The following is a 16,519-nucleotide window of genomic DNA, read 5'->3' as shown; positions in this document are numbered from 1 at the left end:
ATAGGGATTTAGGTGTATTGTTTTTCCCTACCTATGTCTATTTTTAAATGATAATAGTAGATTATATCACGAGTCAATAATGATGGCTATTATTCTCGAGGAATATTTACGAATTGAGCCGCTTCAGCGACGAGGGAGTAAAATTCCGAGAGTATAATAGCCATTAATTGCGAGTAATATACTCTACTTTATCTACGGCTAATTTAATAGCTTGAGATTTTATCCATTTTAATACAAACAAATATACACAAGCAATACACGACCCGCTTGACATTTACACTTTTGACGTTTGTTTTGTTTCCATGGATGATATTAAATGTAAATGTTGTGATTGGAGTACAAGAAGGCGTAAGAGTTATTAATCCCTGTTCATTAATCCCTAAGGGAATAATGGATGGTATTATACCGAACAAACCATAAGTATAATACTCACATTATATATTAGTTGTAGATAAAATTTCTTCTGAAGGGCGCCTAATTTACTGCAACCAAAATAACTTCTTAAAACAAAGATCTGTCATATTAATTAATTTGAATATTGTTGCTTCGCCTGCCGTATTTTTATTTTCGTTCGTGTACGAGCATTCAACTGAAGAAAAAGTTGATATCGACAATTGGTATAGTACCGGTAACAGCTTAAGGAGCGTAACAGATTTATTTTCTGTGAAGCCAAAGCAACAATATTCAAATTAATTAATACGACAGCTCGTATCGTATTACAGTCAAATCTTTATTTGTGTAAAGAAGTTATTTTGGTTGCCTAAAATTAGGTGCGCTTCAAAAATATTTTGCCATTTAAAAATAGACACACAAAATAATATATTAAGATATATTAAGATTAAGACCAATTTATACACGTGTATCTTATAGTATTTTTTATTATACCTGCAGTATAATTTAAAAATAGGAAATACAATGAAATCATATTGACGTTATTCTCGAATACATAATCTAACTAAGTGGGCTTGGTGTTCGTCATTTCACGATTGCCATGGAAATCTCAATTGACGTTTGCTTATAAAAATTATCGTCTTTGTGAATAAAACGATTTGCGTTGAAAAATATAGTACACCGTCCATTAAATCGCTTGTTGTAAAATCTAAACAAACGTTGGTAGGTGTAAAATCCCAATCCAGTAAAGCCTATTATCAAGCATATGAAAAGTTGTATCCATGGATGAATAGGAGGTTACTTACGAATAAAGTCTGAAATGCATCGATAATGCTGGCATATATGAAGGAAATGTCAAAGGTATTTAAATCTTCTATCTTTTGGTGCATTCATTCAAAACTTCACTTATTGCTGCGACTAAAGAGTGGAACAGATTTGGAAGCATACCCTAAATTGAGCGCGTTTGTGGAAGCTTCAACCAAAGGATAGGTACAAGCCAAAGCAATGTTCTGCATTTACAGAAAGCGACCTAAGAGGATTTTTTATTTCAACCCCAGATGACAGTTTCAAAAGTCATACTAGAAGTATCATTACCTATAACTCTCGCCAGGAAAGATTGCCGGTCACAGCACACCTTGTGTCGATCTACAATCTAAGTTTTTCTTAAGATGCGAGCGACTTCCGGAATAGAATTGTGCCAATGTTAAACGAAAAGTCTTTTTGTTCAACATTTACACGATACTATCCCGGAAGTGTTCTGTGACCGGCAATCTTTCCTGGCGAGAGGTTTAGCAACTTTAAAGCACGTGTGTTTTAAAGGCCTTTTTTCGCACGCATTTGAGTGTTTTAAACGGAGATTGTGATTCAGGTATAATAAAAAAACAATTCATGTAAATCCCTATGTCTACTTCTTAATAAATATCACTGTATGTAAGTATACTATAAGTAGTACCTAACTCTTTTTGTGGGGGATGAAATAATTTTTTTTGTACTTTAATACTTAATTACACCCCCTCACCTCCTTAGACAGTGGATGCCAATTTTATTGTAAGTAGGTAGATGTGGTTATTACCAATTGCTGACCTCTAATTAGAAAGTTATACCGTTTTTGTGGGGGATGAAATTAATTTTTGTCTACTTTAAGTGTTGAAAGGTCACGTTAAAATGACTAAATCGTTAGATGTAGTTTTCTTTATGTCTCTTCATATTCTGAATTCTCCGGTGCCACTGGTCATTCGGGGGTTTCGGCGTTTTGGCCTCCAAAAATTCACGCAGGTGTTACTCCAGCCATTTAATTAAAAAACTGAGCATACACAACGTATTCTTTGATACGGCATTTCAATTTCATTTTACTATAAAGAAGCATCTTAGGCGAGTCTTGGTGTATAGAATTTATAAGCGCAATAAACGGCAAATGTAAAATTATGGTACATGAAATGATTTTTCTAGTAATAAACGCAGAAAACATTCCTTCCTTGGTGCAAGCCTCGACACCATAACGAACCAAATACCGAAAAAAGTAGAATATAGTCCAGTCAAATTAGCTCTAAAAGTAGTATAAACTGGATGTTGTCATTTCACTGAACGAAACCAAGCGTATTCTATGTAAAAAAATCCGCTGAATCGGAAAATCATAGTCCCCCGGCCGGAAACGCCCGGAACAAATTGTTATAAACAAAAAACGAAGAAAAAATGGGAAAATGTCGTGTTTTTTCACATTTGACTGCCAATATCTCGTTAACTATTGCTCTGAGGGAAAAAATGAATAGAAATGAACTTGTTTATAATAAAATTTTCTATAAGATATAGTTGGTCCGGAACGCTCATTTTCAACTGTTATTGTTTTTTAGGGAAAAATGTAAAAACAGTAATCTCTAAAATTAACACTTTGTTATTGTTAAGTAAAATTCATTCGATCTTTTTGAAAATCCGTATTTAGTAACTATTTTTGATAACAAAACCATATGACAAACCAGATCACCGTAGGTGCGTAGGTTTCATACTCATTAATTAATTAGATAAACAAGTAGAAAAAGAGATGCTTTGTCTTTCAAACTGGGGGAGTACAAGAGTGTTCTCAATTTTTTTATACATATTATAACCCTAAAACAATCTTTTCCAATAATTGTCCCGATGAGTCCTGCAAATCGACGGACTGTGCAATTTTTCAAAATCCGAAGAATTTTCTTAGCTAACAAATGGAATAACTCCCGAAATATAACAAAAAAACATAACTCTATAATAGGCGAATGTAAAGCTCTCGGAAAGCCGTGCATTAAAAAAAAATACGTCCAAATCCGATTAATAGTTCACGAGAAATCAGCTTTTGACTTTGAAGCCAGTTTTCGAAACAATCAAAAATGATTTTGCAAATCGAGTCGCACCGATCGATTCTTTACAGCGTGAACTTTTTTCATGCTTCTATTTCACCAAAATGAATGATTTTTGTTAATCCGAGTGCCAATATAGATATAGAGCTACTTTTCTTGTTAAATCTCGGAAGCTATTCGATTTGTTAGTTAACTAAAAAAATTCCACAGTCCGTTGATTTGCAAAAATGATCGGGACAATTATTGGAAAAGATTGTTTCACGGTTCCACTATGTATAAAAAAATTGGGAACGCTCTTGTAGTCCCCCATTTTGAAAGACAAAGCATCCCTTTTAATTAATCAATGAGTATGAAACCTACGGTGATCTGGTTTGTCATATTCTTTTGTTATCAAAAGAATTTACTAAATACGGATTTTCAAAAAGATCGGATGAATTTTACTTAGTAATAACAAAGTGTCAATTTTCGAGATGACTTTTTAGCGCATTTTTGCAAATTTATTTGTAAAAAGTAGCTTTTAATCTCACTTTGGCTGGCTGGCTGGCTGGCTGGCAGCAAATGTCGGCGCGTAGAAGAACTCTTGTAGAAAGGCAACGGGTGTACGTGTATCTACAGGGCCGTGAAATTTGTCAACCTTAGGGACATGGCTACATGATGTGGGGTTGGCGACATCTGGGCATCATCCTCAAGCGTAGTATACTAACGTGAAGGTTTTTCAGTTTTTTTCTATCTTCTACTACAGTTTTGGTCCGATTCTTTTCAAATTGGTGTCGTCGGAAAGATGTTGTAAACGCGCACAACTCCTGCCTGGCGGAATTTTGTTTTTTGTCATAGGGGAGAAATTAACGACCTTTTGCGAGTCGCGCGCGCGCGTCTTCGAGAAGTAGTCAACTTCGGGCGCCTTTTACCTTCCGTGGCGAACTCACGCGGTTTAACGTTTCGTAAATCTCGAATCGCTGTCTCTCTTTCTCGTGTCGCCAATAGAAGTGAATTGCGAGTGAACGGGACGTCGGAAGGGGGTACCGTCAAAGGAAATGTGGTAGCCCCCGACACGATCTTCCTGATGGTGGAGTCAAATCTTCAAACGCGAATTGCGGGTGAACGGGACGTCGGAAAGGGGTACCGGTCAAGGGGAATGTGGTAGCCCCCGACACGATCTTCCTGATGGTGGAGTCAAATCTTCAAACGCGAATTGCGGGTGAACGGGACGTCGGAAGGGGGTTCCGTCAAAGGAAATGTGGTAGCCCCCGACACGATCTTCCTGATGGTGGAGTCAAATCTTCAAACGCGAATTGCGGGTGAACGGGACGTCGGAAGTGGGTACCGTCAAAGAGAATGTGGTAGTCCGCGACACGATCTTACTGATGGTGGAGTCAAATCTTCAAACGCGAATTGCGGGTGACGGGACGTCGGAAGTGGGTACCGTAAAAGAGAATGTGGTAGCCCCCGACACGATCTTACTGATGGTGGAGTCAAATCTTCAATCGCGAATTGCGGGTGAACGGGACGTCGGAAGGGGGTCCCGTCAAAGGAAATGTGGTAGCCCCCGACACGATCTTCCTGATGGTGGAGTCAAATCTTCAAACGCGAATTGCGGGTGAACGGGACGTCGGAAGGGGGTATCGTCAAAGGAAATGTGGTAGCCCCCGACACGATTTTCCTGATGGTGGAGTCAAATCTTCAAACGCGAATTGCTGGTGAACGGAACGTCGGAAGGAGGTACCGTCAAAGGGAATGTGGTAGCCCCCGACACGATCTTCCTGATGGTGGAGTCAAATCTTCAAACGCGAATTGCGGGTGAACGGGACGTCGGAAGTGGCTACCGTAAAAGGGAATGTGGTAGCCCGCGACACGATCTCACTGATGGTGGAGTCAAATCTTCAATCNCGGGTGAACGGGACGTCGGAAGTGGGTACCGCCAAAGGGAATGTGGTAGCCCCCGACACGATCTTCCTGATGGTGGAGTCAAATCTTCAAACGCGAATTGCGGGTGAACGGGACATCGGAAGTGGGTACCGTCAAAGAGAATGTGGTAGTCCGCGACACGATCTTACTGATGGTGGAGTCCAAATCTTCAAACGCGAATGGCGGGTGAACGGGACGTCGGAAGTGGGTACCGTCAAAGGGAATGTGGTAGCCCCCGACACGATCTTCCTGATGGTGGAGTCAAATCTTTAAACGCAAATTGCGAGTGAACGGAACGTCGGAAGTGGGTACCGTCAAAGGGAATGTGGTAGCCCCCGACACGATCTTACTGATGGTGGACTCAAAACTTTAAAAGCGAATTGCGGGTGCACGCGGAAAGTGGGAAGCGGTTAGTGAATGTAGTAGCCTTCGACAAGATCTGTTATTCATGGTTGAGTCGAAAGTGGCTAATAGAATACTGATCTGCCACACAAAAATGCGCTGGACTTTGATAATTTTTTACATTTTTTCATAAATAACAATAACAGTTTGTGCAATACTGTATTGTAAGCTTGTATTTGTTCAAAATAAACAGTTTGATTCCAGCGTTTGTCTTGTTTGGTTGTGCATAGGTACGTTACAGTTGGCGACGAGTGATTTAAATCGGAATTACCCAGTACGTTAAATAAAAGTTAAAAATGTCGATCGGTAAAATTCCAGAATTTGACTTAGAGAATAAAAAATGGAAGACGTATGTTACAAGATTAGGTCAGTTTTTTATTGCTAACAAGATTGAGGATGAACGTAAAGTGCCGGTGTTGTTGTCAGTAGTGGGTGACAAAACCTACGAATTAATGATGGATTTGTGTGATCCTGAAAAACCTGAAGACAAGTCATTTGATCAATTGGTAAAAATTGTTAAAAATCACGTAAATCCTACGCCGTCAGTAATAGCTGAGCGATATAAATTTCGACAGCGTAAACAAACGATAAACGAAAGTGTGGCAGATTACGTAGTGAGTTTGAAAAAGTTAGCGAGCACGTGTGATTTTGGGCAAACTTTAGATGAAAATCTACGCGACCAATTAGTGTTCGGGCAAAGAGTAACCATAATAAACCGATACAACGAAATATCGAAGGATCCTCAGTATTACAATAACTTTTAACGATAATTTATTTTAATGTTACAAAATACATCAAATTCATGCCTTGGCCATTGAGATAATGCTCTTAATCTTGTTTTGATCAAAATCCATGTGGTCGCCAAAAATAGATCAAATTCATGTTTTGATCATTGAGATAATGCTCTTGGTCTTTTTCCCAACGTTCTTGGTGCATAAATAACGATTTTGACATGTTTTGCTCAAAATTCATGTGGTCGCCTAAAATAGATCAAATTCATGTTTTGATCATTGAGATAATGCTCTTGGTCTTTTTCCCAACGTTCTTGGTGCATAAATAACGATTTTGACATGTTTTGAGCAAAATTCATGTGGTCGCCAAAAATAGATCAAATTCATGTTTTGGTCATTGAGATGATGCTCTTAGTCTTTTTCCCAACGATGTTGGTGCATAAATAACGATTTTGACATGTTTTGATCAAAATCCATGTGGTTGCCAGAAATGCATCAAATTTATGTCTTGAGCATTGAGATAATGCCCCTAGTCTTTTTCTCGACGATCTTGGTGCATAAATAACGATTTTGATTATTTTTGATCAAAACCCATATGGCAATAATTTAACATTTTTGAATCACACACATGCGGTTATCAAATGTGCACGTGATGTACTCTTGCTGCATCAAGATAATGCGTTTGAAACCTTTTAAAACTCTTAAATTCATGTATAAAGTGTAATTTTTGCTACATTTTGCTCTAAAACTTTCGACCTATACCACAGAGAAGAGTTATATTAAAGTATTACACATCTAAGAGTCATAGGGAATAATCTAACGGAAGTCCCAACCCGATACATGACCTAGGGAATGAAATATGTTGATTTCTATTATATTGAGCCCGTAATTTTTCCTGTTCCCGATTCACTCGAAGTCCTATAACTTTTGTTCCTATTGAACCAGCTTCCTGAAAATCAATAGCGTCCGTCCTTAATGTCCAAAGAACCCGTACACCAAATTTCAACTCAATCGGCCACTTTTAAAAAGAGTTAGAGCGCACACGGACGGACGGACGGACGGACGACAATACAAAACTATAAAGGATCTGAGGATCCTTAATAAGAGATTCAACGGCATAGAGAATAGTGTTGCATATGTATTGTGTGTTGCCTAATAAATTTTACTTTTACTTTTTCTCAATTTTATTGGCGTACGCTACGCCTAAGGGGCTATTTCAAGGCAACTACTTGTTTACAAGTTTATAAATATCATTGCAGAAATCCCAGCGTTGCCAAATGTTTAGTGTTTGCTTGTACTTATTTAGGTATCTATTATTCCTTGAAATGTATGATGTTTAGAGATATGTTATTCCATTCTACGCTTATGGCACAATTTATTAAGGTCCGAACGCTTGTTGGTTTGATTCATAGGTGCGAAGATATGTTCTTCGTGTAACAATAAGCCGTTTTTTGAGCGGTAAATAATAGATTTTTTACTGTGTATTGTGTATTCCCAGTAAGCGCAAGTAATAAGCTCGCTTTGATTACGTCTCTGCCCTTTGTACACACTGTTCGTCGCCCTACCGTCGACGGACGTATGGAAAAGTCGACCGAACTAGATCGTTTAGTTAGAGGAAGTCGTCTAACGAACGATATTTACTTCCGACTTGCGCGGAAATAAACGAACATTTTTTTTAAAAAAAGGCCAATAGACGTTTTATAGCATTTATTGTACAAATAATAAGATAATGAAAGATTCCCGGAAAAAATGTTGCAATCACTTTTTAATTTTTGCCGACCAAACTATAAACAATATAATAAATCCAAAATAAACAGCCTCAATTGGATTATAGTTGTGATCGAATGGTTCAAATCAGTTAAAAATGTGAACTGTGGACCAACGCAACCCCTGACGCAACCCCACCCCTTTAAAAATGGTTTCTTTGCGATAACTGAAAAACTACTTGACCGATTTGGACCATATTTTTTACCAGTCGATGTGACTAATGTCCCCTTTAATCTCATTACATTTCAGTCCGATCGGAGATATTTAAACGCTCCAGAAACCCATGTTGTTTTCAAAAATGAGAACATACACTGCATTATCAATCGTTTAGATGGATGAAGCGCTAGCAGAGTGCGCGGTGGCTCAAGTTGAGCGGCAAATTTAAATACCTACATATACTTATGTGTTTTTTCCGCTACTAGCCAATGGTGATTGAAAAACGTGTAAGACGCTTAGTTGCTAGGAGACCGATGCGCTCTAGTGCTGCAGCTTAAAATGCGGGTCGAGAGTATTTTTTTAATTGAATTGTTTATTAAATTTATTCGACGGGTGCAGATTTATTAATTTATTAATTAACTGCACTATATATTTTGACTGATTATTGGATTAGACTGATGTTTTTTTTCTGAGGACATAAGGATTATTGCATTGCAATGATTGATTGTTAATGATTAAACAACTCGGCGTATGTAGGCATCTATTCAAAATTAAAGCAAACAAAATTTCCTGTAAAATAATCGCTAGTGCATTTTATGAAATATGTCGTCTACTTATTTAATTTGATTGTAGGAGACGATCTAAAAAGGATGGATAATAACAAATTTAATTTACATTTTTACAATTGTACCTGTTATTGGTTATTAAATTAAATAGTAATTATCTACTCAATAGACGCCAACTAAACAGGAAAATACCAATGTAATTAACAATAGATACTGAATAGTTGCTGATTTCTTTTATACTTAAGTAATGTTTTCTAATTATATCATGTCCACATTTTATACAGCCAATAAGAAAGAAAATTAAATGTGACAACCGCGCAAATATTTTAAACCGAAATTCTATAAAGAATTCTGTAAATTTTCAATACGCGCCAATATTTAAAGAGGCGGTTAGTTCTGGCCACCTCTACGCGAGGGCCCGCTTTTGGAATCCTAGCGGGCGAGTTCTTATAGCCTACACGCGTTTATACCATTGCGCTGTATCTCTTATTATGGTTACTCTTTGGTTCGGGTTAAAAAACGATGTTATCATTCAACGTTTGTTTACCGAAAAGGCCGGATCGTTAACGTTTCAGAAAGCTTATCACCCCGCAATCAATATTGAAGCAGCAGAGACAGACGCGTTAATGGTAGAATCAAAGGAGCCCCTATCATCTGACATTAATTCTCTCCGCCAAAAAGGGTCGCGCGGTCAAAAAACTCGCCAGGGGCAACTAAAATTTAGTAACCAACCCAGTTCAAGTCAAGAAAAAGATAATAGCGTCACTTAAAATTTGTTTGTCCCCAAGATAAGGAGTAAATGAAACAAGGTAAATACTCAGCAAGGAGAAATCATTTTGTGGATACCGACGATCAGGAAACGACCTGCACTGAATCCGAAGAATGCAGTTTTTTTGCCTGTCGGACGAGCACACCATTGAGGAACCCATTAAAGTTACTCTTAAGGTAGAAAATATTGACCTGGAAATGGAATTGGATACGGGATCAGGAATTTCTGTGGTGTCTTCTTCAGTCCACAAGAAATTGTTTCCGTCAAAGAAAATTTTAAGTACCACACTTAAGTTAAAATTATATACGGGCGATTATTTAAAACCTTAAGGGTACATCTTGGTGAATGTGTGTTATCATGGGGTTGAAAAAGTGTTAAAATTGTACATCGTTGATAACGGTGGGCCTGCTTTGTTAGGGCGCACCTGGTGTCGGAAGTTAAAAATACCCATTTTTGCGGCAAGCATGAACTCTATCGAGACGAAGGGTGGAGTGTGTGAGCAGTTGCTTAAAGAGTTTCCCCAAGTGTTTGCTAAAGGAATCGGAACATTAAAGGACATCAAAGCTAATTTGATTTTGAAAGAAACTGCGTCACCTGTGTTTTGTGAAAACCGACCGCTGCCGTTCGCGTTAAAAGAAAGTGTCGAATTGGACAGATTAGTGAAGGAGGGCATTTTAAGTCCAATAAATTACAGTGACTGGGCCACACCAATCGTTCCCGTTTTAAAAAAGGACGGCTCAATTCGTATTTGTGGGGATTTTAAGATTACCGTGAATCCGAACCTTAAAATTAATCAGTATCCACTGCCTCGAATTGAAGAACTTTTTTGTAAACTGAAAGGGGGGAAAAAGTTCAGTAAAATTGATTTATCAGAAGCCTACGCTCAAGTATTACTCGACGACGAGTCAAAAAAGTGCTGTACGATTAACACTCACTGAGGACTGTTTAGGTACACAATCGCCTTCCGTACGGTATCGCGTCAGCGCCAAGTTTATTTCAAAACATTATGGAAAACATTTTCAGAAATGAAGACGGTGTGTGCGTGTTTTTGGACGATTTGCTGATTACCGCGGCATCGGAAAAGGAACATTTACAGCGACTTCGTAAAGTGTTAAAAATGTTAAGTGAGTTAGGTCTAAGGGTTAAACTGAACAAATTTACTTTTTACTTAGTGGACAGAAGGGGTTTACATGTGTGTAATGATAAGGTAAAGGCAATTTTAAATGTTAAAAAGCCAACAAATGTAACCGAGTTAAGAAGCTTTTTAGGTATGGTTAATTACTATGCCAAATACGTAAAAAACTTGAGTACCATTGTAAGCCCTTTGTATCAAATGTTAAAGAAAAATCATCCGTATCACTGGACAACAGAGCATGATTTGGCATTTAATCATGTTAAACAAGAATTAAGTTCCGCCCAGGTATTGATGCATTTTAATCCCGATTTGCCAATTAGTTTAGCTTGCGATGCCAGTGCAACAGGAATCGGCGCCGTCTTATCACATGTATTGTCAAATGGTGATACGCGGCCTATCGCATTTGCATCGCGCACTTTAAATAAAAATGAATTAAATTATAGCCAAATCGACAAAGAGGCGTTAAGTATTGTTTTCGGAATAAAAAAATTTAACCAATACCTTTTTGGGAAAAAGTTTATATTAATTACGGATCATAAACCCTTATTATCAATTTTGGGTCCTAAAAAGGGAATACCTTTAATGGCAGCCAGCCGACTACAGCGTTGGGCGGTGCTGTTATCGGCGTATAATTACGACATACGTTTTGTAAATTCCAAAAACAACGTGTGTGCCGACGCATTATCGCGATTGTCATGCGGCATTGTGGAAAATGATAAACCTGATTTCGGGCATATTTATTACATAGAAAATGGTTTACCAATTTCGTATAAAATGATAGCCAAGCAAACGCTTAAAGATCATTTTTTAAATAAAATTTTAAGTTATGCAAATTTTGGTTGGCCAGAATCTAATGATTCTGAGGAAATCGCACCGATTTTTAATCGTAAAGATGAAATTCACGTAGAGCATGGTTGTTTAATGTGGGGGTTTAGAGTAATTATCCCAAGAAAATTGCAATCTGACATTCTAAATGAGATTCATAGCAGTCATTTTGGTATAAACAAATGTAAATCTATCGCGCGCTCTTACGTTTGGTGGCCATTAATCGACAACTACATTGAGAATATGTGCAAAAAGTGTAAAACTTGTAATTCAGTTCGATCTTCGCCTCCAAAGATTGAACTACATGTTTGGAAGTGGCCAGAAACGGTTTGGGAGCGCATTCATTTGGACTTTTTAGGTCCCTATAAAGGAAAAAAATATTAAAATTTTAAAATGCCAAGCACTAATGCGGTAACAACGATTGAGGCCCTTAGAAGTGTATTTTCTAGATTCGGCTTGGTTAAGTACGTTGTGAGCGACAACGGTCCCCCGTTCACATCAAATGAATTAGAAAATTATTTTAAATGTAATGGGATAAAGCATTTGTTTACGGCACCGTATCACCCATCTAGTAACGGGCAAGCTGAGTGCCGTTAACAGTTAAAAATTTTTTTTAAAAATGTACAATCGAAAATAAATCAATTGACGATTATTTGTATAAATTCCTGTTTGATTACCGTAATTCTATCCATTCAACTACGGGAAAGTCACCCGCAGAATTGATGTTGGGTCGTCGTTTACCTACGCTCATGACTATATTTATTAAGGCAAGATAGACAAATGCGTAACTATGGAGGTTCTAATAAAAGGGTTGAAGTGGGCGATAGCTGTCTATTAAAAGATTTTTCTTCAACGTCTAAATGGCAAGAAGGTACCATTAAAACCAGGTGTCAAATTCTTGACAGAATAGCTTCCTAGCTGAAACCAAAAATTGCCAACATATGTACGCACTTACAGACGGGAAAAATTTATTCTTTAAAAGTTGCTTAAAATGATCTAAAACGTCAATTTTTACGCATGCATTTTGTTTGCTTTTATTAAAAGGACCTACCATCTAAATTTCGTTAAAATTGTTCCATAAATAAGAAAGTTGCATTTCTGCGCATGTGCAACACGATTTTTGCGCATGCATTTTGTTTGCTTTTATTAGAGGGACCTACCATCCAATTTTCGTTAAAATTTCTCCATAAATAAGAAAGTTGGATGTTGCACATGTGCAACTCGATTTTTTGCGCATGCATTTTGTTTTCTTTTATTAGGAGGACCTACCATCCAAATTTCGTTTTAATTGTTCCATAAATAAGAAAATTGCATTTCTGCGCATGCGCAACACGATTTTTGCGCATGAATTTTGTTTGCTTTTATTAAAGGGACTTACCATAAAATTTCGTTTAAATTGCTTCAGAAACAAGATCGTTGCGTTTTGCACATATGCAACACAATTTTTTGACTTTGACAATTTTTTTCTCCGTTTTTTGATAATATAACCCGGCCCAATTTTTTGTAGGTTGTACACAGGAAAATAAGGTCTTCCAAATAATAGAATAAAAATTTTAGGTTGCTATTTGAAAAAAAAAGTTCGATGCCGTTACGGCGCTCCAAAATTTTTTTTCAAAAATCCGGCCCGTTATTTTTCTGTTCGGTATGCCTAAAACATATATACAAAATTTCAACAAAATCCGTCGAGCCGTTTTCTCAGAAAATTGCCAACAAACGTACGTACGTACATACAGACGGAAAAAAATTTTATTCTTTAAAAGTTGCTTAAAATGGTCTAAAACGTCGACATTTGATGAAATTTTGAAATGTTCAAAAAACGGCTATCGCAATAGCTACCTAGCACATGCTAGGAAGCTAAAAATTATAGGTGATAGCAAAGAGTAACCATTATGGTTACTCTTTGGTGATAGTATGGTTAGCGTCGGTGATCAAACAACAAATCAAAATTTTAAACGCCACCTTGACCAAATCATACCGTCCATCGGACGATTTTCAAGTTGAGGAATTACAAAGCGATCAGGAAATGCAGATCTCAAATAAATTGGTTGCTGATGAGACCTCAATTTCACCTCGTTACAATTTACGCCCGAGAAAATAATTTATTTTTATAATCTTGTTTTTTTTTATGTGTATTAGTAAGGGTGGGGGTGTGCAATACTGTATTGTAAGCTTGTATTTGTTCAAAATAAACAGTTTGATTCCAGCGTTTGTCTTGTTTGGTTGTGCATACGTTACACAGTTGAAAATGAGCATTCCGGGTCAACTGTATCTTATAGAATAGTTATTTATATAACAAGAGCGCGAAGTTCAATTTCGCGCATTGAGACTGAAGGTATTTTGACGAGGCGAAGCCGAGTCAAAATATCAGTCAAATGCGCGAAATAACTTCGCGCTAGCGTTATATACAATATTTTTTCTACAACTGAACCGATTGTTAATTAAATTTGCTGTTTAAGTTCAACTTTGTCACGTGCGCGAAATACTTTTTTTCACTGTTGACGATTTCGCGCACGTTGTCAAGAGCAACCTTACTTATTAATTAACCGTTTAAAAATCTAGTACTTCGCGTTTCGAAATCCGTCAGAAAATGACAGGTTTTTATGACAGTTGTAGAAAAAATTTTATTCTAAACAAGTTCATTTCTATTCATTTTTTCGCTCCGAGCAATAGTTAACGAGATATTCGAAGTCAAATGTGAAAAAACACGACATTTTCCCATTTTTTCTTCGTTTTTTGTTTATAAAAATATGTTCCGGGCGTTTCCGGCCAGGGGGACTATGATTTTCGGAATCAGCGGATTTTTTTACATAGGGTACGCTTGGTGTCGTTGAGTGAAGTGACAACATCCAGCCCAAACCGTAATTTGACTGGACTGTATAAGTATAAATGTGCACAACTCTTGTGCAGATAAAGCGCATTTTTTTTACCGAAACAGTACAGTAGTAGTAGTAGGTAGAAAACGGTTTCTTTCGTTGAGACCTTTAATTAGAATACAATGAGAGACAAAATTAATGTTTAACCCCCCCCCCCCCCAAAGGCCAGGTTGCTCAATGATCTCGAAAGAGTCGCACGGGAAAGTTATACCTAGTTGTACAAATCAATTTATTTCGATGAGACCTTTCATTGGAATACCATAAAGGGTAGAACATGTGCCCCCCCCCACCCCCCGTTTTCTAAAGTTTAACTTGGCACCACTAAAGGCATGCGTATGCAAAATCTGAGACCAATTGGTTGTCGTATATAAAAGTTATGCACATTTTACTTTCAAAAACAGCATTTCAGGAAATAATTCGTGGGGGGGGGGGGCATTTTAGACAGCGAAATTTGATGTCCGTCTGGCACACCTTCCAGATATAGGCTACCTACTGCAAAATAATTCCAGGACTCTATAGGACCATTCCTCTAGAAGTAGTTCGAAACAACAGAAGTGGGTCCGGAGGGATGCACAAAACGCAAACCATTTTTTTTAATTCCTAAAAAATGCGCTAAAAATAGGAGAGAATGTAACGGTGGTGGGAAATACAAAGCACGCGGCGGAAGTCGCCATCATATAAATTTTTCGTTTGCACCACTCGTTATACCCATAACCTATAAGGAAATCCCTCGTTCCCGATTTTTATTCTTGATTATTTTGGTTGTGGTGTTGTGAAGGTGTATTTACCTCCTTTGCGCTGGTCAGTTATTGGTTATGTGGATAACACAGAAGAGACTCCTTTATACCCATTTCCGTCGCGTGCTCTTTAAATGCAAAGTTCTTCTCCTCTTATTTTTTACTCGCAAGATCTAGTAGCGTCAAGTGCTGAAATTTAAAAAAAAGTTGTATTTTTCAGGAACACACTAAAAGTTGTTTTTGCGATATAAGTAGGTATATGTACTTAGTTGTCTGACAAAGAGTAGCTTTATTGGCTTTCACTTTCACTAATGTTTTCCCCGTAAAAGTTGCAATGATTTCCACAGCCTTTTAGTGGTCTTTAGTTTAGATTAGAGCTTCTCCAAAAGATTTCAAGATACTCCTAGGAGTATTATTGTATTCTGCTTTCTACAGAGTATGATTCTTTATATTCCATACATGAGGGAAAATTGGGTTTGGGAACTTATTGGAATTACACAATAATGTCTGCAAATACTGAAAAGTAACATGCACCTTGAGCAAGAATTAAGATATGCTTAGATGATGTGGGATGCAGTTAACTAACAAACATTTTAACAATTAATTAATGAAGTAAATTTTAGATTGACCTTGCCCACCGGCCACCACAGATCCAACACAATGTGCCCAAATCATTGGATCGTTACACCAAATAACAATGGTCTATGCTATTACTAGGTAATGGAATAATAATAAAGTTTATCTACTTTGCGTTACTAATCGACTCATTAATGAAGGCTAAACGTGTTTTTGGTGATTTTTATTTGTCGTATATTGGTAACATCCGTCGCGGCACAGAATATGTCAATGTCAAACGTCAGTGATTGAGGTTAAATTGTTTGTTTTGATAATGAATTATTGAACTTTTGTGTAAGTTTAATAGTAAAGAAGACTTTCCTAGTTATATAAATCAGTGTAGGTAAGTGATACACCATAATTGTAAAGAAATACCTATGTTTGGCAATTTTAGTGTTTATTACTTGGAAATAAAGAATGCAGGTACTTGTGGGAAAGTGGATTCTTCGGTTACATGGCACCAGTAAGTAAATGCAATTATCTGCAATTCATTTATCCCATACTTGCTTTTAGATTCCCAAGTAAAAAAGTAACAAGAATGGTGGCTGCAAGCATGTGAACTATCGGAATTCGAGGATGTAAAAAGAAGGCTGTGTTCTCGTCATTTTAACTGTTATGAGTGCATCGATTTGGATGCACGCAAGCACGATGGGGGTCACTTAACACCTAAAAGATTTCCAACTCTACAATGTTACTTTCATTTTAAAATCAGTAAATGTCTTTAATTTAATTGTGTTGCTTTGAACATTAGTAATGTACCACTTTGTATTATAGCTGATGCGAACTTATCCGATTTCATGTTATATTCAAGGTATAA

The 16,519-nt window shown here is 37.2% G+C and overlaps 1 long non-coding RNA gene across 1 annotated transcript; it reads left to right on the top strand.

The window, feature by feature from the left end:
• The first annotated feature begins 15,862 nt into the window (after nucleotides 1-15,862).
• On the top strand, nucleotides 15,863-16,519 carry LOC116164788. Its single transcript, XR_004143993.1, has 3 exons — nucleotides 15,863-16,045; nucleotides 16,097-16,165; nucleotides 16,216-16,519. It is a non-coding gene; the product is annotated as an uncharacterized LOC116164788 (long non-coding RNA).

Source organism: Photinus pyralis, unplaced genomic scaffold (genome assembly GCF_008802855.1).
Source record: "Photinus pyralis isolate 1611_PpyrPB1 unplaced genomic scaffold, Ppyr1.3 Ppyr1.4_LG2, whole genome shotgun sequence".
Lineage (NCBI taxonomy): Eukaryota > Metazoa > Arthropoda > Insecta > Coleoptera > Lampyridae > Photinus > Photinus pyralis.
Note: the sequence above shows the minus strand (reverse complement) of the source record. Positions and strands in the feature narration are given on the sequence as shown.